This window comes from Desmodus rotundus, chromosome 11 (assembly GCF_022682495.2).
Source record: "Desmodus rotundus isolate HL8 chromosome 11, HLdesRot8A.1, whole genome shotgun sequence".
NCBI classification, from domain to species: domain Eukaryota; kingdom Metazoa; phylum Chordata; class Mammalia; order Chiroptera; family Phyllostomidae; genus Desmodus; species Desmodus rotundus.
This window is the reverse complement of record NC_071397.1, coordinates 103227490-103247810: the sequence shown is the minus strand read 5'-3', so window position 1 is coordinate 103247810 and position 20321 is coordinate 103227490. Positions and strand designations below refer to the sequence as shown.

The 20321-nt window shown below is 44.3% G+C and overlaps 1 long non-coding RNA gene and 1 pseudogene across 1 annotated transcript; one reads left to right on the top strand and one right to left on the bottom strand.

Annotated features, from left to right (window-relative positions):
• Positions 1 to 10271: 10271 nt before the first annotated feature.
• LOC128779572 (U4 spliceosomal RNA) lies at positions 10272 to 10339 on the bottom strand (annotated as a pseudogene).
• Positions 10340 to 11600: 1261 nt separating this feature from the next.
• LOC128779571 (uncharacterized) lies at positions 11601 to 18573 on the top strand. Its single transcript, XR_008425622.2, has 3 exons — positions 11601 to 12032; positions 12562 to 12681; positions 16352 to 18573. It is a non-coding gene; the product is annotated as an uncharacterized lncRNA (long non-coding RNA).
• The last annotated feature ends 1748 nt before the right edge of the window (positions 18574 to 20321 follow it).

Genomic DNA, 20321 nt, shown 5'->3' with positions numbered 1-20321 from the left:
GTGGCCACGCCGATTTCATGCAATATTCAACCAGCCTCAGAGCATCGAAATCCTACGTTCTTGGACCTCATAGCACTTAAGCTGCCATTCACTGAGAATGGATGACTAGAAGGTTCTCTCCTTCCAAACTTATGAAATGGACTCCTACTGAACCTCTGAAGTGAACCACCATTGGAATGACAAAATAACTTGACCTGAAGGATAGTGAACATGCTCCGTACCAAAACTTGAGAAAGAAGTCTTTACTCTTAAATGCTCAGGTTAGAAACAGAAGCTGGAAATGTACACATTGTGCACCCTTATGAGGAACCTGAAGTACTAAACAAACTCCAGGCAAACGGAAGGAAATGAGCCTGTAGACACGTCCGGAAGGGCATAGACATAAAATACAAGCACAGGTATTTTACTTTACTTTTTTTACGTCTTGGTGGAGAATTTTAAGTAAACTGTACCTGGGCATTGTTTAAAGAAGCTGCAACAAACAAAGCAAATGACAGATGAATTTCAGGCACACTTGCACTTGTAGAAATCTGAATCTATTGCGCTACATAGCGAGATCTGAAAATGTCACATAAAACCTGATTATTGGTCCCTGGATGGAAATCTGGAGACCAGTCACAAGGTAATTGGACAGAGCTGACATTGGGACATTTTCAAATGCACGTGTAAATACCACTGTCAAGAAAAGTCACTGATTCTCCACTGGGTTTGACCACTTTTCCTGCAGCCCTGCACTAGGGTGTCATTCCCGAAAATGACCACCAGATGGCAGAAGATACCAAGAGATGGAACTCATAGCCTACTAATGGCCTGGCTGAAAGGGTCCTTGGCTTTTTGCCCTGAGATGCAATGACGGGTACGCTTTTCATTGTCCCCCCACAACATAACTGCACAATGTCTTCACCGGTTTTTTTCACTACCCTCTGCCGCATTCTTGTGATTTCACCATTCTGTCGTCCCACAACATGGTTCTCTTTTGGAGCAGAGAACTCTTCCAGCTGTTTGATTCAGTCTTCCAGGGAATGGAAATTTCTCTCCATAAAGAAAAATTCAGAAACGCAAACTAAATGGCCGTGAGAAAGAGCACAGTCTCTGAGTAATATGGAGGAATCGGGACTGCACAGCCAGGCTGGAAGCGTTTTCCCTGGTCACCAAAGAGAAATGTGCTCTCTCACCTAATCCTAACCTTCCACATATTCTGATGACAAATTCCAGACTCTTTCCTTCCGGTGGAGCTTTCAGTTAGTATGATGGGGAACGATACGTGTAGCCAGGAACCTGCTGGCTTTCTGAAACGAGCTCCTACTGCAGGACTCCCTCCAGAATCCACCACAAGGCCATCATCACCTCCTTTGCACAAAGACCGGCCTTTGGAGGGGTGAGTGGTGGTTCCTTCCTTTGCCCACCGTCTCTCCCATTCCACATGATTCTCAAATAGCAAAGATTCATGCTCCACACACACACACACACACACACACACTTCATGGAAATGGAACATTTTCCTCACGTTTCAGTGGAGAACCACTTGTGGAAATCTGGTCAAGAAGCCTCTCCCACCATATGGCTTCACTCCTGTGGAGCCCAAACGTCCATGCAATTGACATAACCATGCTGGTGCAAACAATTTTCAAAGCCTGATTAGGATACTTTGAACATGTTGCCTGTCTCCTGCCTCCCTGCCTGTCTCTCAGTGAACGCCTGCTGTTCAGGGCTCTCCACTGCACCTGGTCTGCCTACCCCTGGGACAAATCACCATGAAACTTCACAATCCACTTCTGACACATTCCATCAGTCACAGCATCTTCTCCACACGCACCACAGATCTTTTCTTGCCAGGCATGTGTCCTGACTGGGAATCCAACTGGAGACCCCTTTGGTTTACAGGCTGATGCTCCATCCAATGAGCGGTAACACCCAGGCACACATCTAGATTTTTTAAAAACTTGAATAGTCCCTTCTGATGAGAAGACATTCATAGAAATGGTACAATATAAAAAATACCAGAAAAGATGTTCAATGGCTATATCACGGCACACTACCCCTTCCCAGACACTACAAAGGCTGTACTGAGAAAAACAAACTGAGAAATGTTGATGATCAAAAACAAAAATTAGAATGATTGACCATTTCTTTCGTGAATATAAAATATTATAGACCTTGTATCAAATGGTTGGACATTTCCTCAAAAAAATGATACTGTGTTCAATAACTCTACTTCAAAATATATAGCTGAGAAATTGAAAACAGATGCTATAACAAACTTATACAGGATTATTCATAACAGCACTGTTAACAACTGAAACATGGAAAGTATTCAAATGTCCATCCGCAGATAAATGAATAAACAAACTTTGCTTATTCTGTCATGGAAAAGGGATTGCACCCAAAGGGGGTTTGCCCTGGAAAGGTCTCATGTGTGTGGATTCTTCACTTCCTGCAGCACAATTGCACAACACAAAGCCAGGGAATTTAAAGCGTTTGTACATTAAATCTAAGGACAGTGAGGCAAAGAAAGGGCTTCAGAGAGAAGAGGCACAATCACAGCAACAAGAGTGAGCATAGGCGGAACTGCTTCTTGATAAACGGAAAAGTTAGACACAAAGAAGGCCCTTGGAGACAGGATCAGGGGTGAGCCTGGGACGAGCTGCTGCTGCCCACACCTCCCCTGGCTGCGAGTCTCCTGGGGACCTTTGGAGAGAAGGAGAAACAGAGTGAAGATATGCAGCAAAGAAGAGAAGGGAAGGCGCACGTGTGCTCAACAAACAGTGCACGCTGGGTCCTTTTTTAAGGGTTTTACCTGTTTTCTAACGTTGAGGACTTTACAGGAGGTCTTAGAAGACCAATCTGCACACAGTACTCTGACTTCCAGGGCTGTCCTTTCATGTGCTCATGCAACAAAACGAGCACACAGAGCATCAGGGTCCTTCTCTGGTGAATTTCTCCTTCAGAAAAGTCACCAGAGAAGGGCTGGGACTGCGGTGGGTCTTCCCCTGCATGGTCTGCAATGTGTAAACCATTTACTCTCAAATATCCTTGGTTAGGGAAGAGAAAATCCTCATATTTATTACCGGGCTGTAAATCATTGTTGTTACTCTGCTATCAAACTCACTTTTCCCATTCCACTACCAAGGAATTTCCCTACCTTTTTTACTAACCTGCCTCGACTCCATTCACTTGGGGACTCGTACTGGCATTGAATTGGACACAATGATCGTCCGTTGACAGACACCAGTCACCAGACCCAAACTCAGGATCCTGGACCCAGACCTGTGACTCTGAAACCTGGACCCTGGAGCGGACCCAAAACAAAACCGGGACTCCAGGCCCAAAGCCCCAAACCCTAAGCCGTGTGCTCTCAACCGAGCCAGACCGTGAAGTCTGAAGGCCAAACACCAGATGCCAAGAACTGACATGGGACCCTCAATGCCAGACTCCACACACCAAAACCAAAAGCTTCATCTGCACGTGGACCTCACATGCAAGCCCAATACACAAAGCCACAACCTAAGAGGTGCGAGAACGCAGACACACAACTGAATGCATTTTGACTCCGAAGCACAGGCCCTGGACACAAGACGCAGATCGATAACCAGGATGTCATGGCCAGAATTTGGAGTTGGGGCCAGACACCGGGCCCCGGTTGCCAGAGGCCACAGGCAGAAGCTGAACCGGATGCTCCCATTGTAAACAACGCTGCCATTCAATAGGATAAAACCCACGTCTCTCCAAATGCAAACTTCAGACTTTTACCAAACCAAGCACTGATAGGCCAAAAGACAGAGCGAACAAAAAGGATGCTGACCTTGCAGGGCAGACGTCCATGATCTCTCACTTGCAACAGGTTCAGGAGTTAGCATTGTCTCGCCGTTCATTCCTCACCGGCAATTTTTCAAAACTGTGGGGGATTAAAAAGCAATTATTTTCCTCAAACCTTGTCAGCTCTAACACACGTGGGATAATAATCAAAATAACATAATCTGATCAATACAGGATATTCCAGATTTCATATATGCATGAGCACAAACGAAGACCACACAATGAGGTGATATCAGGGATAAAGGACATGTGGGAGGACGGGGAAACAGGGTCTTATACAGGTAAATGACAGGTAATTTATGAAAAGTGCAGCATTCGTGGAATGTGACTTTATGGGAGGCAATCCTACAAACTACTCAACACAAGGGAAACTAATAAACTCTTCCAAATTTCAGGACTGTGATCACTCAGTTGAGAATAAGTTACTCTGCTACACTTGTTAAATCTTGTGGCAACAGCAACAGACATGGCCTGAGAGAGCGACAGCCTGCCACCAGGGCCTTGCACTGCGCACAGGGGGTCAGAGGACTGACTGTACTTGTCCAGTGCAATTCGGACCATCCTCCTCTGCCTGCAGCCAGCAGAGGGCAGAGGGTCCCGCGAGTGCAAGGCACATGACCCCGAAGCCACAACTGAGAGGCAAGCCACGGCCACACCAGTGGGATGATGACATTTGTCATCTCACCTGACACATGAGATGGCAGCAGAGAGACACACTTGGGACAATTTTCAAAGGGCCAGAAATTGTATACGGTATGTTTCTTTCTGTTGTTGCTGTTAATATAGAAATCTGGAACAAAAGGTAACTAGTAAGGCCTGATACTTAAAAGTAACTAAATACACGTCTCAGTAACATAGCAGTCAACATTCATTGATGTTCTAACTACACTCAACCACTTTTCCTGCTCACCTGCCACTAACATGTTATTCCTGAAATGCCCACGAGAGGGCAGCAGAGATGCACACTTGGAACACTACTATTTGCTTGGCCAAAAGGTTCATTCGATTTTTAGGTAAAGACACAATGAAAGAGACGTTTTTCGTTTTCACCAGTAATGTCATTCAACAACGTATTCACCATTTTGTCCCACTAGTCTGCAATCTTTCAGGACTCTTCATAATTCAATCTTCCTAAAACTTTTTATCTTTTCGCCAAGCCGGTGCAAAGCCAGTTTCAACCAGCATTGCAGCAATGAAATTATATACAACGTGTTTCTCTGAGTGCTCCTATTGCACTGAAGCTAGAATTCACTACAAATGGGTGACTGGAAAGTCCTTACATTGGGTAGTTAGGGAATACACTCCTCAACAACCTCAAAAATAAAGCACAATTTCAATTACAAGATAAACTGAATGGTGATAAAGATACTGCATACCAAAACTTATGGAAAATATCTTCACCCTTAAATACACAGTATCAAATATAAAAGCTGAAGATATACAAGATTTGTGCCCATACTTAGAATCTAAAATAGTACATTAAATCTAGAAAAGTAGACAGAAATGTGCACATTGACATATCTGCAAGTGTATATACATAAAATGAAAGCACTTCTTCTTAACTCTTGGGGTAGTATTTTGAAAATTTTTTTCCTTGCTGTTAAAGTAAGCACCAACTTGGAACTTTTTTAAAAAACAACTACAGTGAGCTATAATCCAGGTTTCAACAAATGTCTCACAAACTATTTATTGCTCTCTTTGCCATTGATCTGGAAACCAGTCACAAGGTAACTAGAAAATCCCTATATTTAGATGTTTTAAAACACACTTCTAAATACCTTCCCAAAATAAGTCACAGACTGGAAAATAATTTACGTAGAAAAATAATAAAAACCCTACATACCAAACCAAAATCTTTCTGCTATCAAAAATGATAAAAGCCTCAAATTGTTTCTCAACCAAAGGTGACTTTTGCCCCCTCAAAGGGGCTTGAGGCAATGTGCTGAGTCATCCTAGATTGTCCTGAGGGGAAGGGAAGCCAGGGTGTTGGCAGTGAATAGAGGTCATGGATGCTAATAAGCACCTACAATGCAGAGGACAATCCCCCAGGAGAATGATTTATGTGGCCCAAAAGGTCCACAGGGCTGAGAATGACAAACCCTGTTCTGTATCCTGAAGAGTCCCTTAGAATACAAACAGCATGTCCCTTTGCATCCTATGTCTGAAATGCTGCCTTTCTTGGGACAGGAAGCATGGAAGCTAAAACTTAAAGAATAAAAAAGGCCAGCCATCTGACAAATGTCAGGGAGAAGTGTCCTAGACAATAGATCGGGAGGCAAAGGAAGACTCGTCCACTTAGGAGACCAAATCACACTGTGATTAAACACAGTACTCGTCTGAGGGTCCCTGCTTCTCTCCACTGCTCCTATGTCACTGAAATAACTTCTTCATAATGTCACTTAGAACAGAGATTCTTACTCATTAGATTCCACATTTCACCATCTCAAGTTTTCCTCTTTCAAAATGTGGACATTTGCCACACTCTGTGTTCCTCAGATTACCTCCCCGGGGCACATTCCCTGTAACAAAATACTTCGGATTTCTAGAACACCATGCTTCCAGGCCCCAAACTCATTTAAAATGCTAAGAAGGATGTTACTATTTTATTGAGTATGTATGACTAACAAAGAAAATGTTTCTGTCTCCTCACATTACCTCACTTCCTGTGTTCTTTCAGGCTTTAACTATTTCTAAGTCACCTACAGCTACAACCATTTAACGATCATTATTGCGTGAGAGCATGTTTACCTTCGTAACTCATGAGAATTGACGAAAAAGAATCACAAATAGAATTTAGTGCAGTGATGTGAAAATAACATGCAGAAATAAATATGTAGAAATAGTAAATTAAATATATAATTTTTTAAAACGACTTTAAAAAACAGGTAAAAAAACAACCTGGGAATAAACTTAACGACATACAGGATCTGTATGAATGAAATTGGAAATTGCTACCCAATAACAGAAACTTTAGCAAATGGAAAATATCATCTTGTTTTGGGGTTAAAAATGGGTATCATTGTATATCCATAGACCAAAGTTATCTATAACTGAAATATACTCTAGATAAATGTAGAAAAGTGGTCCCACAAGAAGTGGTCAGCTAAATTGGGACCTGAGACATGTACCCCAGAAACAGTCTGGCCACCTTTTCTGCTCCCCATAGGGTGGCTGTATCTACCTCCCAACCCCCCTCACCTCATAGCCCCGACGCAGCTCAGCTCCTGTCCCTGGATTGCGTTGCTTGCATCAGCTTAGGCTGTGAACAACACCTCGGGACCACGGCGACCAGCAGCCACCGGTAGCCCGCAGCACCTAACTTCCAGCGCGCGTGCTTGCTCATCTCTCCACCAGAATTGCGAGCCCCTCACGCCCCTCAGCCTAAATTTGCCTCCCACCAAGCCCCACCCACATCTGCGGCCCCCTCTCACCTCCAGCCCAGTCCTGCCTCCGACCTCAGACAGGCCCCGCCCCTCATCTGTAGGTTTCATTTTTAGTGTTCCATTTCAACCAAAACAGCCAGGAATCAAGTATACTTGTGAGCATGCTGTTTAATGAAGAAATACATTAATAGTATGTACTTTATAAAATTAAGGACAACTCTGAAAAAGAACTTGTTCAGACAATAAAAAGACAAGACACGAACTGGAAGAACATGTCAATTACCTAAACCACAGGGTGAAAGAAGATTGAAAGTGAAAGAATGGGAACAGATACACAGGACGCTGCAAAAGCAGCTTTACAGTTGTTCACATGGAAAATAACATCATAATTATTAAATAATAAAGCAACATTAAGCTTGGTCTCTCTAAACCTACTTTTGCCCACCCTGTATTATGGAAACATAAACCACAAGAAAATTACATAATAACATGCAGTAGACTTGAAGGTAAAAAGCATGACTACAGAGGATGAGTACTTCCTATAAAAAAGTTTAATTTACCCGGAATATCCAAATTCACCATGTACTTAATGTCATAAACTTAAATTATATAGAACACAGACACAAACAAAAATTTATAATCCTAATAGATTTAACAAACCTATCTCATCAGGAATACAGCATTCCTCTTTCAGAAACAAGAGACCACCGCAAAAAATTCAATGAGAATATGAGAAACACCATGAGCAGCAAATTCGATTCAACATTCACAGATAACCGACTATACACAGCTTTTCCTGCTGGCCGGCCCTGAGGTGTTATTCCCAAAATGACCACGAGATGGCAGCAGAGATGCATGCTTACAACGTTTTTTACATTGACCATATTGTAATGAAGTTTTAAAAAAATTTCCAAGCATTGAAATTACATGAAGTTTCTGGCTCTCACTGTAGATAATTTAGAAGTCAGTTGTAAGTGTCACCAGAAAATTCTTACACTTAAAGATATGAAATACACTTCTAAATGTCCCTCAAAATGAATCACAATTGAAGTTAAAAAATCATTCCAACTGAGTATTTAAAATAATACATTAAAAATCTATGTGAAAACACAGTGACAAATCTGCACATTAGTGGGAAACAGTTGCAAATTCACATGTTCTGTATCCATATTACAAACCCAGAAAAATAAATTAAATCCAGAGAAAGTAGAAGAATGGAAATAGGCAAGGAGAGATGTCTGGAAGGGTATATAGTTAAAACAATAGCAGTTGTTACCTGTTTGGGTAGTATTTTGAATTAATTTTTATTTTTCTGTATAATTTAAGTAAGCTGCCACAAAAAAAGGCAGTCTCAGTTTGGGGAGGGAGGGAGGGAGAGAGAGAGAAGGTAAAAGAGGAAAACTTGGCATAATTTAAGAATGAAAATAACCTACACAGCTCTGGTGACAACACCAAAGGCCTTTTCTCTGCTCACCCAGCCCGATCTCCTCGCTAGGAGTGACCCTTTTTCCAATGTGCGTTTCTTTGTTTGCAAATGCAGCCGAGCAGAGAGGAAATGACAGGACCAGACCAGAAAGAGCAGAGAAACGCTGAGCAGCACAGGGTGAGGGGGAACTTGCCCTGGGGCTGCCTCACTTCAGGGCCCCCTCACAACCATGACGCTTTCACAACTAAGCAGCAGCACCATTGGGCTGACCCACAGAGGTGCTGCCTCATGATTCACCTGGAACAATCCCGAGCTTCCTAACAGCCTTGCTGCACTCACAACCATTACTTTCAAAATGGAGCTATTTGCACTACATAACGTTTCCTTCTTCCCCACACCCTAACTCCGGAACTCCTGCTGGCATTGAATTGGAGCCAATGACCATCACTTCACAGATGCCAGATGCCACAGACAGACTCAGGACAGAACACAGGCCCTTGGGTCCAGAACCTGGACCCCGGAGCAGACCCAGAACCAAAAGCTGAACTCCACACCCCGGCCCTGATCCCAAAACCGTCCCTACAACCCAGGTCAGATCATGGACCCTGAATGCCAGACACTGGACACCAGAGACTGACAGATAACCCTGGACACCGGGTTCCATACATCAGACCCTAGAGCCAGAGCTGCACCAACATCAACCACAAACACCAACTCAGGACGTGAAGCCACACCATAAGAGACTCCAGATCCCAGACACACAGATTCAACCTCAGGCCACAGACCCAGGAAACAGAACCCAGATCTGTAACCAGGACCCCACAGCCACACTCCAGGGTTACAGCTGGACAATGGAGCCCAGTTGCCAGATGCAGGAGCAGAACCGAGTCCTCACAATGTAAACAGAGCCAGGAGCCCATAAAAAACATTCCTGAATCTCTAACTCCAAGCAGCTGGCCTCAGAAACAGGTTTTCATGCCAATGTAAGTATACAAGAGAAGAAAATAACTCCCAGCACTACTAAATTATACCAAGCCCTGCAGAAATAGACCAAAAAGGCTGACAGAGCAAAAAATAATAATAATGCTTACTTTCGCCAGGAGATGCCCATGATCTCTCAGAGACTACACTTTCCAGAAGTTACTGTCCCGGCCATGAACGTCACATGGCTGGATAACCAAACCTGTGGGGATTAAAAAATTACTTTTTATCATACCTTCTACATTCTCACAGCTAAGATGACAATCAAATCAAATTAATCTGATTAATGGGAGGTATTCAATGTCTAATACATGGACAAGGGGAATTCACATTGAAATGAATACCAAATAAATTGAGGTGATATTGGGTATATAGGGTATTTTGGAATATGGAAGAACAGAGTCTTAGATTTCAAAGGTGAAATGGGGGACATGCAGGTAATTTAGGAAAAAAGCCAGCATACCTGGCAGGTTGATTTCTGTCAGGCAACTCCCAAAACTTTAAGACACAAGGAGACGGTAAGAGGGTCAACAAGCTCTTGCTAGGAGTGTCACTGTCTGAAGCTGAGGTGATGGAGCTGAAGCTCTCTTCCTAAACCAAACTGTGGCCACTAAACCTCTTAGGAAGAAATGAGATGACAATCCTAAGTAATTTCTCAGTCTTCCCTTTCTTTTAGCAATAATCGCGCCTCAGATAAACCTCATTGGCTACGATACTGCCACTGCGCAAAGCTCAACCTTCCCTTCCTTAACAGCCAGTTTAAAATCAACGTGCCAAGTGCAAAATGTTAGCCCTCTTCATTGTCACCTTTGAGACATTAAATAGAAGTTATATATCCACAAGCTACATTAGAACATTGTTCCATATTTCACTGATATAACCATTCTGTTCTGAGAATAAGTTACTTTACTTAAATTGTTACATCTTCCTTAAGTAAATGGTGACGTACACGTACTCCCCAAATTCACCTCATATTAAACACCTGACTGCTTGCTTACCTGGTGGGGAAACAACCTTTCCTGTGACCTCAGGAATCTTTGGGCTGGTCTAATAATCCAACAGGTATGACACAGGTTAGCAAATGAAAATGGCCAAGTCTAAGATATGCATAGGCGGGAGAACCTCACTTACAGGAGAGAGTCAGAAACCCCACATGCAGAAGAGCATAAATGAAACAGCGATGATGTGAGGTGCCGTGGTTATTTTCTATGATAAAAATATCTCCTTACATATGTGGGAAAATATTTGTGATATAATACAAGGTGCTGGAACCACTGAACGGGAAAATTATTGGGCCCCCTACATGACATCCTCCACCAAGATCAATTCTTTAATTGATTTTACCATCCACTCATAACTAACATAAAACAGAGCTATCTGAAACATACCAAGAGATCTAACGTGAAAGAATGGGGAAAATATAGTACACGAACATTAACCAAATCAAAATGATATCACATATAGTAGACTTGGAGGCAAAAAAACCCCAAAAAACCCACTACATATAAAAAGGAGTACTTCATATCAGTAAGTTCAATTTATCAGTTACTTTCAAATTTTTATTCACTTAATAACAAATTCAAAATTATATAGAACAGAGCTACAAAGAAAAATAGACTAATAATCATTATAGGAGATTTACCGAAACTCTCTCTGTTTCAGAACCAATGAAGCCCACAAAAAAAAATAGTAAAAAATATTTTTAAAAAAACATGAGAAGCAAATTGCATTCAATGTGCACAAGTACTTCACTACACCCCAAAACTGCAAATTACAGATGCTTTCTGTTGAGGGCTAGGCGAGAGAGCTAGGCAATTACAGGCATTGCTAAGCAGAAAACCTCTTGAAGGTCACCAGAATAGATAGGGGAGAGAAACAACATTGTCGGCCAAAGTAAAGGTAAACAATACGTTATTTGCAGAGGGCTCATTCTGAGTTACAGCCAATTAGTTAGAGGGCCATAAAACTTTAGGCACCAGACTCATCTCAGGTTTGGACCCTTTAAACTGAGGGTACAAATTAAGTGGGACAGGTGGTTCTTATGGACAGGAGACAGGGTTTCAAAAGAAAATTTTAACATCTGGTTAATGTTCCTCCAGAACCAATAGCTATGCAGAGATAACAGCAACTCCCGCTTTTGTAACTTGCTTGCTTGCTTCTCACTGTATAAAAGAGCTAGCCTGTGAGCGTTCGGGGCGGCTCTCATCTGCAGCTCTTCTGAGCACGGTGTCTCCGGGACACATCGAGAGTCCGCCCCTGCGCAGGTTAAAAGAGTTGGCCATTAAAGTAACATCTCTGTAAACGTCCTGAAAGTCTCCGAACGTCTGTTTCTTGCGTCAGTGGGTGCAACATTTTGGAAGCCCCAGCGGGATTCTCCCTAGGCGGAGGTCTGGTTCGGACACTGAGAGGACGCTGGCTCGAGCCAAGTAAGTATCTGGGAGGATCCTCTGTCTGTGTTTGGGTTCCGGAGCGAAGTATTGCCTGAGGTGGTAGGCGGGACACCGCTGGTAGCCCACCCAGGCCACCCCGGCCGGGACGCCGCCCGGGCCTGGTTTCTGTTCTGGTTGTGACCGGTCAAGTCAGGGCTCACAGCGTAGCACAACAGTGTGTATGAGTGCGGCCACTCTGTTTGAGTGTGTGAAGGCAGAGTGTGTGGCTCCCCCGGCGACAGCCTACGGAGCGTGCGTGGGCCCCAACCTGCGGTTCCTTAGTCTGTCATACGGCGTAACGGCTGGGAGTTTAACCCGAATTCTACGCAGGCAGCCTTAGCTAAGACAGACCCAAGTCCTCGCGAGAGGAGAGGCCAGGCAGGCGAAGCGAATTGTCATTTCTGTTTGTTTTGTTTTGTGTGTTTGTCTCAGTTATGTGAAACTAACCCTTATGAAAATGGGCCAGCGGGCGTCCACCCCAAACTCCCCGCTTGATTGCATCTTGAATAACTTTTCTCATTTCCAGCGCCGTGCACGCGGCTACGGGAGCGTGCAGCTCGATCCGGAGTTCCTGTGGACTCTTTGCCAGCTAGAGTGGCCGACTTTTGGTGTCGGATGGCCTGCAGAGGGAATTTTCCACCTCCCGGTATTGTTTGCAGTTCGGGCCACAGTTTATAGAGCCCCACACCCCGATCAGATAGTTTACATCGATGTGTGGGTAGACATAGCCCCAGACAAGCCAGGCTATATTCAGAAATGTCTAAGAAGGAGTGCCTCCCACGGAAGAACGGTTCTGTTAGCGGCAGGAAGAGGAAACAAAAGAAATCCCCGGAGCCCTCCACCCCACGAGAGCGGAGGGTGCCTGAACTCTACCCCCCACTACCAGGTCCTGGGGAGGACATGTTAGGCCCCTTGAATGCGCTCCCTCCCTACCCTAGGAGGGAAGTGCCGCATTCTACCCAGCCGGAGGAGGGGGGGACACTCTCGAGCCCTCCTCACACCCTAGGGGGAACTAGATAAGGGGAGGAGGCTCCAGTATCCCCAGCACCTCCGGCACTTCTGCCACTCCGTGAGGCACCGCCCGGACTGGATGCCCCTGCCGGAGCACCCCCTCGGTTGATATATGCTCCTTTCTCCACTAGTGATCTGTATAATTGGAAACACCAGAATCCCCCATTTTCTGAGAAACCGCAGGGATTAATTTCCCTACTAGAAACTATATTTAGGACTCACCAGCCAACCTGGGATGATTGTCAGACTCTATTTACCTCAGAAGAAAGGGAAAGAATCTATAGGGAGGTTGCAAAGATTGTGTTGGGAGAAGGGGAGGGAACTGCTGCAGCTCGCCAAGAGCTAGAGGGTATTCTCCCCTCACCGCCTCCCAATTGGGACCCCAATACCACGGGAGGAAGGGATGCACTCCTCCAGTACCGCTGAACCTTATTAAGAGGGTTTAAGGCAGCTTTGGTATCTGCACCTGCATTGGCTTTGCCAAATTTAGGAAAGCCGTTCCAGCTGTTCGTGGCAGAAAACGGAGGCATTGCAAAGAGAGTGCTGAGCCAGGCTTTAGGACCCTGGGGAAGGCCCGTGGCCTATTTGTCCAAGAGATTGGACCCAGTAGCCTCAGGGTGGCCAGCCTGCTTGCGAGCTCTGGCTGCCACAGCCATGCTAGTGAAGGAGGCCAGCAAGCTCACCCTTGGACAGAATTTGCAGATAATTAGGGAGCATCATATAGAGAGAATTTTGAAATCCTCTCCTGATCGCTGGTTGTCTAATGCATGGCTAACTCAGTACCAGGTGCAGTTGCTGAATCCCCCAGGAAGTAGTCCAGTTCCTGAAAAGCGCAGCCCTGAGTCCAGCCACCCTGCTGCCAGCCCCTGATCCAACCATCATGCATAGCTGCCATGAAATATTAGAGCGGGTCACAGGCGTGCGCCCAGACTTGCGGGATGAGGCATACGAAAAACCAGAGCTCACTCTGTTCTCGGATGGCAGTAGTTTCGTTAGGGAAGGGCAGCGGTACGCGGGGGCTGCGGTAACCACAGAAACTGAGGTCATTTGGCAGCAAGCCCTGCCAAAAGGAACTTCAGCCCAGAGGGCGGAGTTGATGGGGCGTTTGCAAGGTCTAATCTTCAGAAAGCTGCAGGATGTCCCTGAATATCTAGGGACTTTGAGTGGAAGATGCCTGTACTGGTAGGGACTTTTGGCTGCCACGTACTGAGTTTAACTACTGAGTTTAAGTATAATCCTTCCCAGCGTGGGAAAGGAGCAGGGATTTAAAAAAAGGGGGTGGGGGATTGGAATTAAATCTGGATAGGCAAAAATATGTAGAAAGGTTATGAAAGTTTTAAACCTGGAGGAAAGGAAACCTCAACTACTTGTTTTCTAGTTTTATGGGAATGTGGTTTCATTTTCCTTCCGTTTCTGATCAGAAACCCCCTGTATCTGAACACCTAGTTAGGGTCACCTGAAGACCTAGTGAAGGTGGCGCCTGTAACCGGTTAGAGAGAATGCCTTTGCCACTCGGGACCTAGGAAGGGTCATTTGGGCCTGATGTGTGTTTCAGCCTGAGGCAAAGGAGCATGTCTCTGCCAAGAGACCAGACCTGAACGACATGTCTCTGCGGAGGCCCCAGTAGACGCACCGGTGCAAGAGGATGCCTCTACCTGTGTACTGTTCTTACGGGACTCTGTCTGTGTTTTAGATTTTGTTCTGTATCTTCTCTGAAAAGAAAATTGAGAATTCCAGGGATAGTTAAGACTTCACACTCTGTAGGAAAGTGAACAAGGGAAAGTGCAAGATATGTAAATGAAGGTGTATAAAAGGATACAAAAGGTTGGTAGATGTTGCAGAAGATCTGTGGGAAGCTGTAAAGATAAAAGAGGGTTTGTAAGAAGGTGTGTAAAAGGTTATAAAAGTTTGTGAAAGTTTTGAAAAGAAAGTATGTAGGGCCAGTAATAGAAGGTATAAAGCATGAAGGTGGCAATCTTGGTGAATATCAGAAGGAAAAGGATTTTCCTTCACACTTGGTATTTTTCTCCCTACCTGATCCCTCCAGAACTTGGCATTCTGAAGAGTAATGACATAAGGTTTCTCTGCATAAATCCACTAAGACCAGTCATTAATAGTAGTTTGTTAACCGATACTTTGACTAGAATGTCACGCCTGAAGGAGGCATGTCTGGGTTCTGGTTGTCACCAGGAAGCCCTGAGGAACTGGGATTGACTTGCAAAGCTAGCAAAAGCCCACGAGAAGAAGCCTGGTACCTTGGCTGGTTGTGCGGTTCATAGCAGTCTTTCCAGGGAAGGAACGGAGGTTGCTTTCCTGAAAGATGGCTAAAAAGGAACCTGTAGGCACAACGGAAGCCTCAAGGACTTAAGTGAAACAACTGGTACAGGCGAAGCCAGGTGGCAGATGTGTGGCTCTGCTTCTGTGCCCAGAGGGGTGGACTAAAAGTCAGTGTAAAGGTTCCCTGAGTGAGTTCCAGCGAAGCGAACTTAAAAATCATAGGTGATCCAGGCTGCTCCTGGTGTGTTTATGCAAACAGACAGGCAAAATTAAAAGTTGGACTCAAAGTAGTCACTTTAATAGCAATGAGGGTGATCTTAAGGAGAAAAATCATGGTCTAAGGAAAATCACAATGCTCAGTATTGGATATCGGAATTGTGCAGCTAACTGTCTTAAAAGTTTGTTTTCATTTGAAAGTTGAAACTGGGTTTGTAATATCACCAAAGATGTTCAATTTACAGGCACGAAGGGCCTGTCAAATTGCCATTGTTAGATGTCATTGCAGCAAGGGCTTTGCAACTGAATGTCTTCCCAAAAGACAGTCTCACCATCATTAGAGACTGGCTTGGGAGTGGTTGTATAAATTAACCTCTGTGTTCCTCCTTCTGTTTTCATAGGGCGTGGGACTATGGCCTCATTACCTGAACAATTGGTTGCAATATAGGCCTCACTTAAGGAGCCCACCTTCATCATCTCCCCCTGAGACTCAACTAATTTGGTTAAACTAGGTGGTTGGGTTGGTAAAGGGTTCGGGCAGTCTGTGGGCTTCACTTCAGAGCTTATCTTCCCTTTTCTGTCCTAATAGCCAAGACAGAAAGGGCCCAGAGATCTGAAAGGAGGGAAATCCTGATATATTCCCCTCAGCCCGAGTGAAGTGTAGTGAGCCACAAGGGTTTTGGACAGGTGTAGCATGTCTCATACACCTTCCTCCAGATGAGCCATTCTTTACCTAGGTGCCTGCCTTTGTTATTCAGTAATTATGATTTAATTGTGCCTTCCAACTCTCTTGCCAAATCTGTCACCTCCAGAATACGACGAGGATGCCAACTGTCCAGTAATGCCAGCCTTTGGACACCGAGCCTGCAACTTCGCAGTGACAGCCAACTGACTTGGATTCTATAAGGTCCTTCCCCTTACAGGAAAGGACTCCCTCCGTGCTGCACCCCCTTTCAGGGCACCCCTGACCCAAGGTTAGGTAGGACAATGTCCATGTCCAGCCGGAAGCAGTTACAAGAAGACGAGACCTTCGTCCATTGTACTTTATATAATTATAAAGGGGTTATATATCTGAAAGGAAGGATTGAAACAGGGTGCAGCCAAGAGGAGGGCCCCAAGAAGGGATTTGTAATAGGGTCCAGAACTCAAGGTGTACCATTCCTAGGCCCCTTACTCATAATTATTCTGGGGATTAAGCCTAGGGCCTTGCATCCTACAGACCCTAGTTCAGAATCTAGAAGCCACAGTCACTCGTAGTGCAGTAGCTAAGGTGCTGGCCCTTCAGAATTATCAGTATCGGTACCAGAAACTACGGCAGTTTACTGATACCCAGAACTATGGCCAGCTCTATAGTGATGCTAAAGGAGCCGAGAACGACTTTTAGCATCAAAAGGGGGGAATGTGGTGGATAATGGTTTGGTTAGTATGCTACTCCCAGTTACTATGCTGCTTCCAGGTTGCCCCTGGCTGCTCACTTACAGGTTCAGTGAGCCCAGGTGGCACTAAGGGAACCTGTGCTCAGGTTTGGGGAGGAAGCAAACCCCTAGGCTCTATAAGCCGAGCCTGCATGAATGTTGGGGGTTGGATACCAAGCCATGTGGGTGCACCACCATTTTAGGTAAGCCGATTATAGAAATCGTTGTTTGACAACAAGGAACATGACCCACTCCTCCGAGAAGAATCCAGGATTACTGAAAGCCCCTGAGGGCATTTGGTTTATATGCCTCCAAGGAATATACCGTTGTTTGCCACCAATTTCTTATCCAGAGTTTTGTGTAACTAGGTACATAATTCCCCAAGTGTATCTCTATGCAGGAAACCCAGATTTTGTTCTCCCCTCTAGGACTAGGGAGAAGAGAACTCCCCTTCTGATACCCATAGTAGCCACTGTTGGGATCTTAGGGTCCGCCACACTCAGTGCCGCAGCCCTCATTCGGGAGAATTAGAGTTAAGGCAGCTTTCGAAGACTTTCCCTAAGGACATATCTCTGCTGCAAAATCAGGTAGCTTATTTAGAAAAACAGGTAGACTCCTTAGCAGAGGTAGCTCTCCAAAATCGGAGAGGATTAGATTTATTGTTCTTAAGGAAAGAAGGATTATGCGCAGCATTAGGAGAAACTTGTTGCTTTTATGCTAATCATTCAGGGATAATTAGAGATAGTATTAAGGTCTTAACCCAGAGACTAAAAGAATGAGAAAAGCTAGAAAAACCAACGTAGTATGCAGGAATCTATAAGATGTCCCCATAGCTGACTACCCTGATTTCCCCTATTAGTGGGCCTTTATTAATTATACTCCTCTGTTTAACTTGTAGCCCCATCATCATTAATAAGCTTACGTCTTTTATTAAAGAAAGGATAGAGACCGTCAAGCTGATAGTATTGGCCCAGCCCTACACTATCCTTCCCCATGAGGAAGATGATTCAAGGATTTGACTCATAAGTGCCAACAAGGAAATGGGGGAATGTTGAGGGCTAGGCGAGAGAGCTAGGCAATTACAGGCATTGCTAAGCAGAAAACCTCTTGAGGGTCACCAGAATAGATAGGGGAGAGAATCAACATTGTCGGCCAAAGTAAGGGTTAAACAATACGTGATTTGCAGAGGGCTTATTCTGAGTTACAGCCAATTAGTTAGAGGGCCATAAAACTTTAGGCGCCAGACTCATCTCAGGTCAGCACCCTTATCTTTAAACTGAGGGTACAAATTAAGTAGGACAGATGGTTCTTATGAACAGGAGACAGGGTTTCAAAAGAAAATTTTAACATCTGGTTAATGTTCCTCCAGAGCCAAGAGCTATGCAGAGATAACAGCAACCTCCCCTTTTAGCTTGCTTGCTTGAGAGCGTATAAAAGGGCTAGCCTGTGAGCATTCGGGGCGGCTCTCATCTGCAGCTCTTCTGAGGACCATGTCTCCGGGACACATCGAGAGTCCGCCCCTGCGCAGGTTAAAAGAGTTGGCCATTAAAGTAACATCTCTGTAAACGTCCTGAAAGTCTCCGAACGTCTGTTTCTTGCGTCGGTGGATACAACACTTCCAGGCTGTCAAGTCCCTTAAAACGCTAAGAACGATGCTGCTCTTCTATGTAGTCATTAATGTATCTAGGACTAACAAAAAGAATTTTTCTACCTCCTCACATTACCTCACATCTTTCTATTTCCTTTCAAGCTTTAACTATTTCTATGTCATATACAGCTACCAAAATGGAATAATCATTACTGCGGGAGAGCGAGTTTACCTTCATAACTCATGAGAATCAACGGAAAAGTATCACAAATGGAATTTAGTGCAGTGGTGGGGAAATAACATGCAGAAATAAACACGTAGAAATAGTAAATTAAAGATACAATTTTTTAAGGACTCAATAGCAACAAAACAGGTTTTAAAAAAAACCCTTGGAATACACTTAACAATGATGTACAGGATCTGTATGAGCAAAATTGGAAACTGCTCCCCAATAACAGAAACTGTAACAAAGGAAAGCTATCTTGTTCTTGGGTTAAAAATTGGGTATCATTGTATACCCACTTACCAAAGTTGTCTATAAACATCATATAATCTAGATTAACATAGCAAAGTGGTACCACAGGAAGTGGTCCCTTAAATCGGGACCCAAGATGTGTACCCAGGAAGAGTCTGGCCCCCCTTTTCTGCTGCCTACATGGTGGCTGTATCTGGCCCCAGTCCCCTCACCTCATACCTCCCCGAAGCTCACCTCCTGTACCTGGATTGCGTTGTTTGCATCACGTTTGGCCATGAGCATCACCTCGTGACAGCAGAGACCTGCGGCCAGCAGCAGCGCCCAACCTCGGTTCCGTGTCGATGCTCATCTCTGGTCCAGAACTGCCAGCCCCTCAGGCCTGCCAGCCTAAATTGGCTCCCACCCACCCCACCCACATCTCTGGCCTGGCCACCCCTCTCACCTGCAGCCCAGTCCTGCCTCTAACCTCAGACAGGCCCCGCCCCTCATCTGTGGGTTTGATTTTTAGTGGTCCACTTAAACAAAATCAGTCAGGAATCCACTATACCTGTGGACAGACATAAATGATGTATACTTTATAAAATTAAAGAGTACTCTGAAAAAGTTCAGAGAATAAAAGGGAAAGACACAAAGTGTGAGAAAATAGGAATTACCTGAAACATAGGGTACAAAAAGACAGAAAGTGAAAGAACGGGAACAGATACACAGGATGGTGCAAAAGCAGCTTTACAGTTGTTCACATGGAAAATGATATCATAATTATTAAATAATAAGACAACGATAAACTTTGTTTCTCGTACTTGCAACTCTGACCCTATTTTTCTCCCATCCTGTATTACGCAAACATAAACCACATGAAAATTACGTAATAACATGCAGTGGACCTCAAGGTAAACAGAATTAGTAGAGATGAAGAGCACTTTATATCAATAGGTTTAATTTACCAGGAAGATCCAAATTCACCATGTACTTGATATCATAAACTTAAATTATATAGAACAGAGACACAAAAATATTTATAATCATACTAGATTTAATAAACCTCTCTCGTCAGGAATAGAGCATTCCTTTCACAAACAAGAGAGCACCTCAAAAAATTCAGTAAGGATGTAAGAAACACCGTGAGCAGCAAACTGGATTCAGCATTCACAGATAACCGAGTATACACATTTCATGCTGACCTGCACAAAGGTGATATTTCCAAAATGAAGAGATGCATGCTTGGGACATTTTTTTATATCCACCATATTGTTACGAGGCCAGTGCCAATGAAAATTCGAAGGACTGAAATTAGATGAAGTATG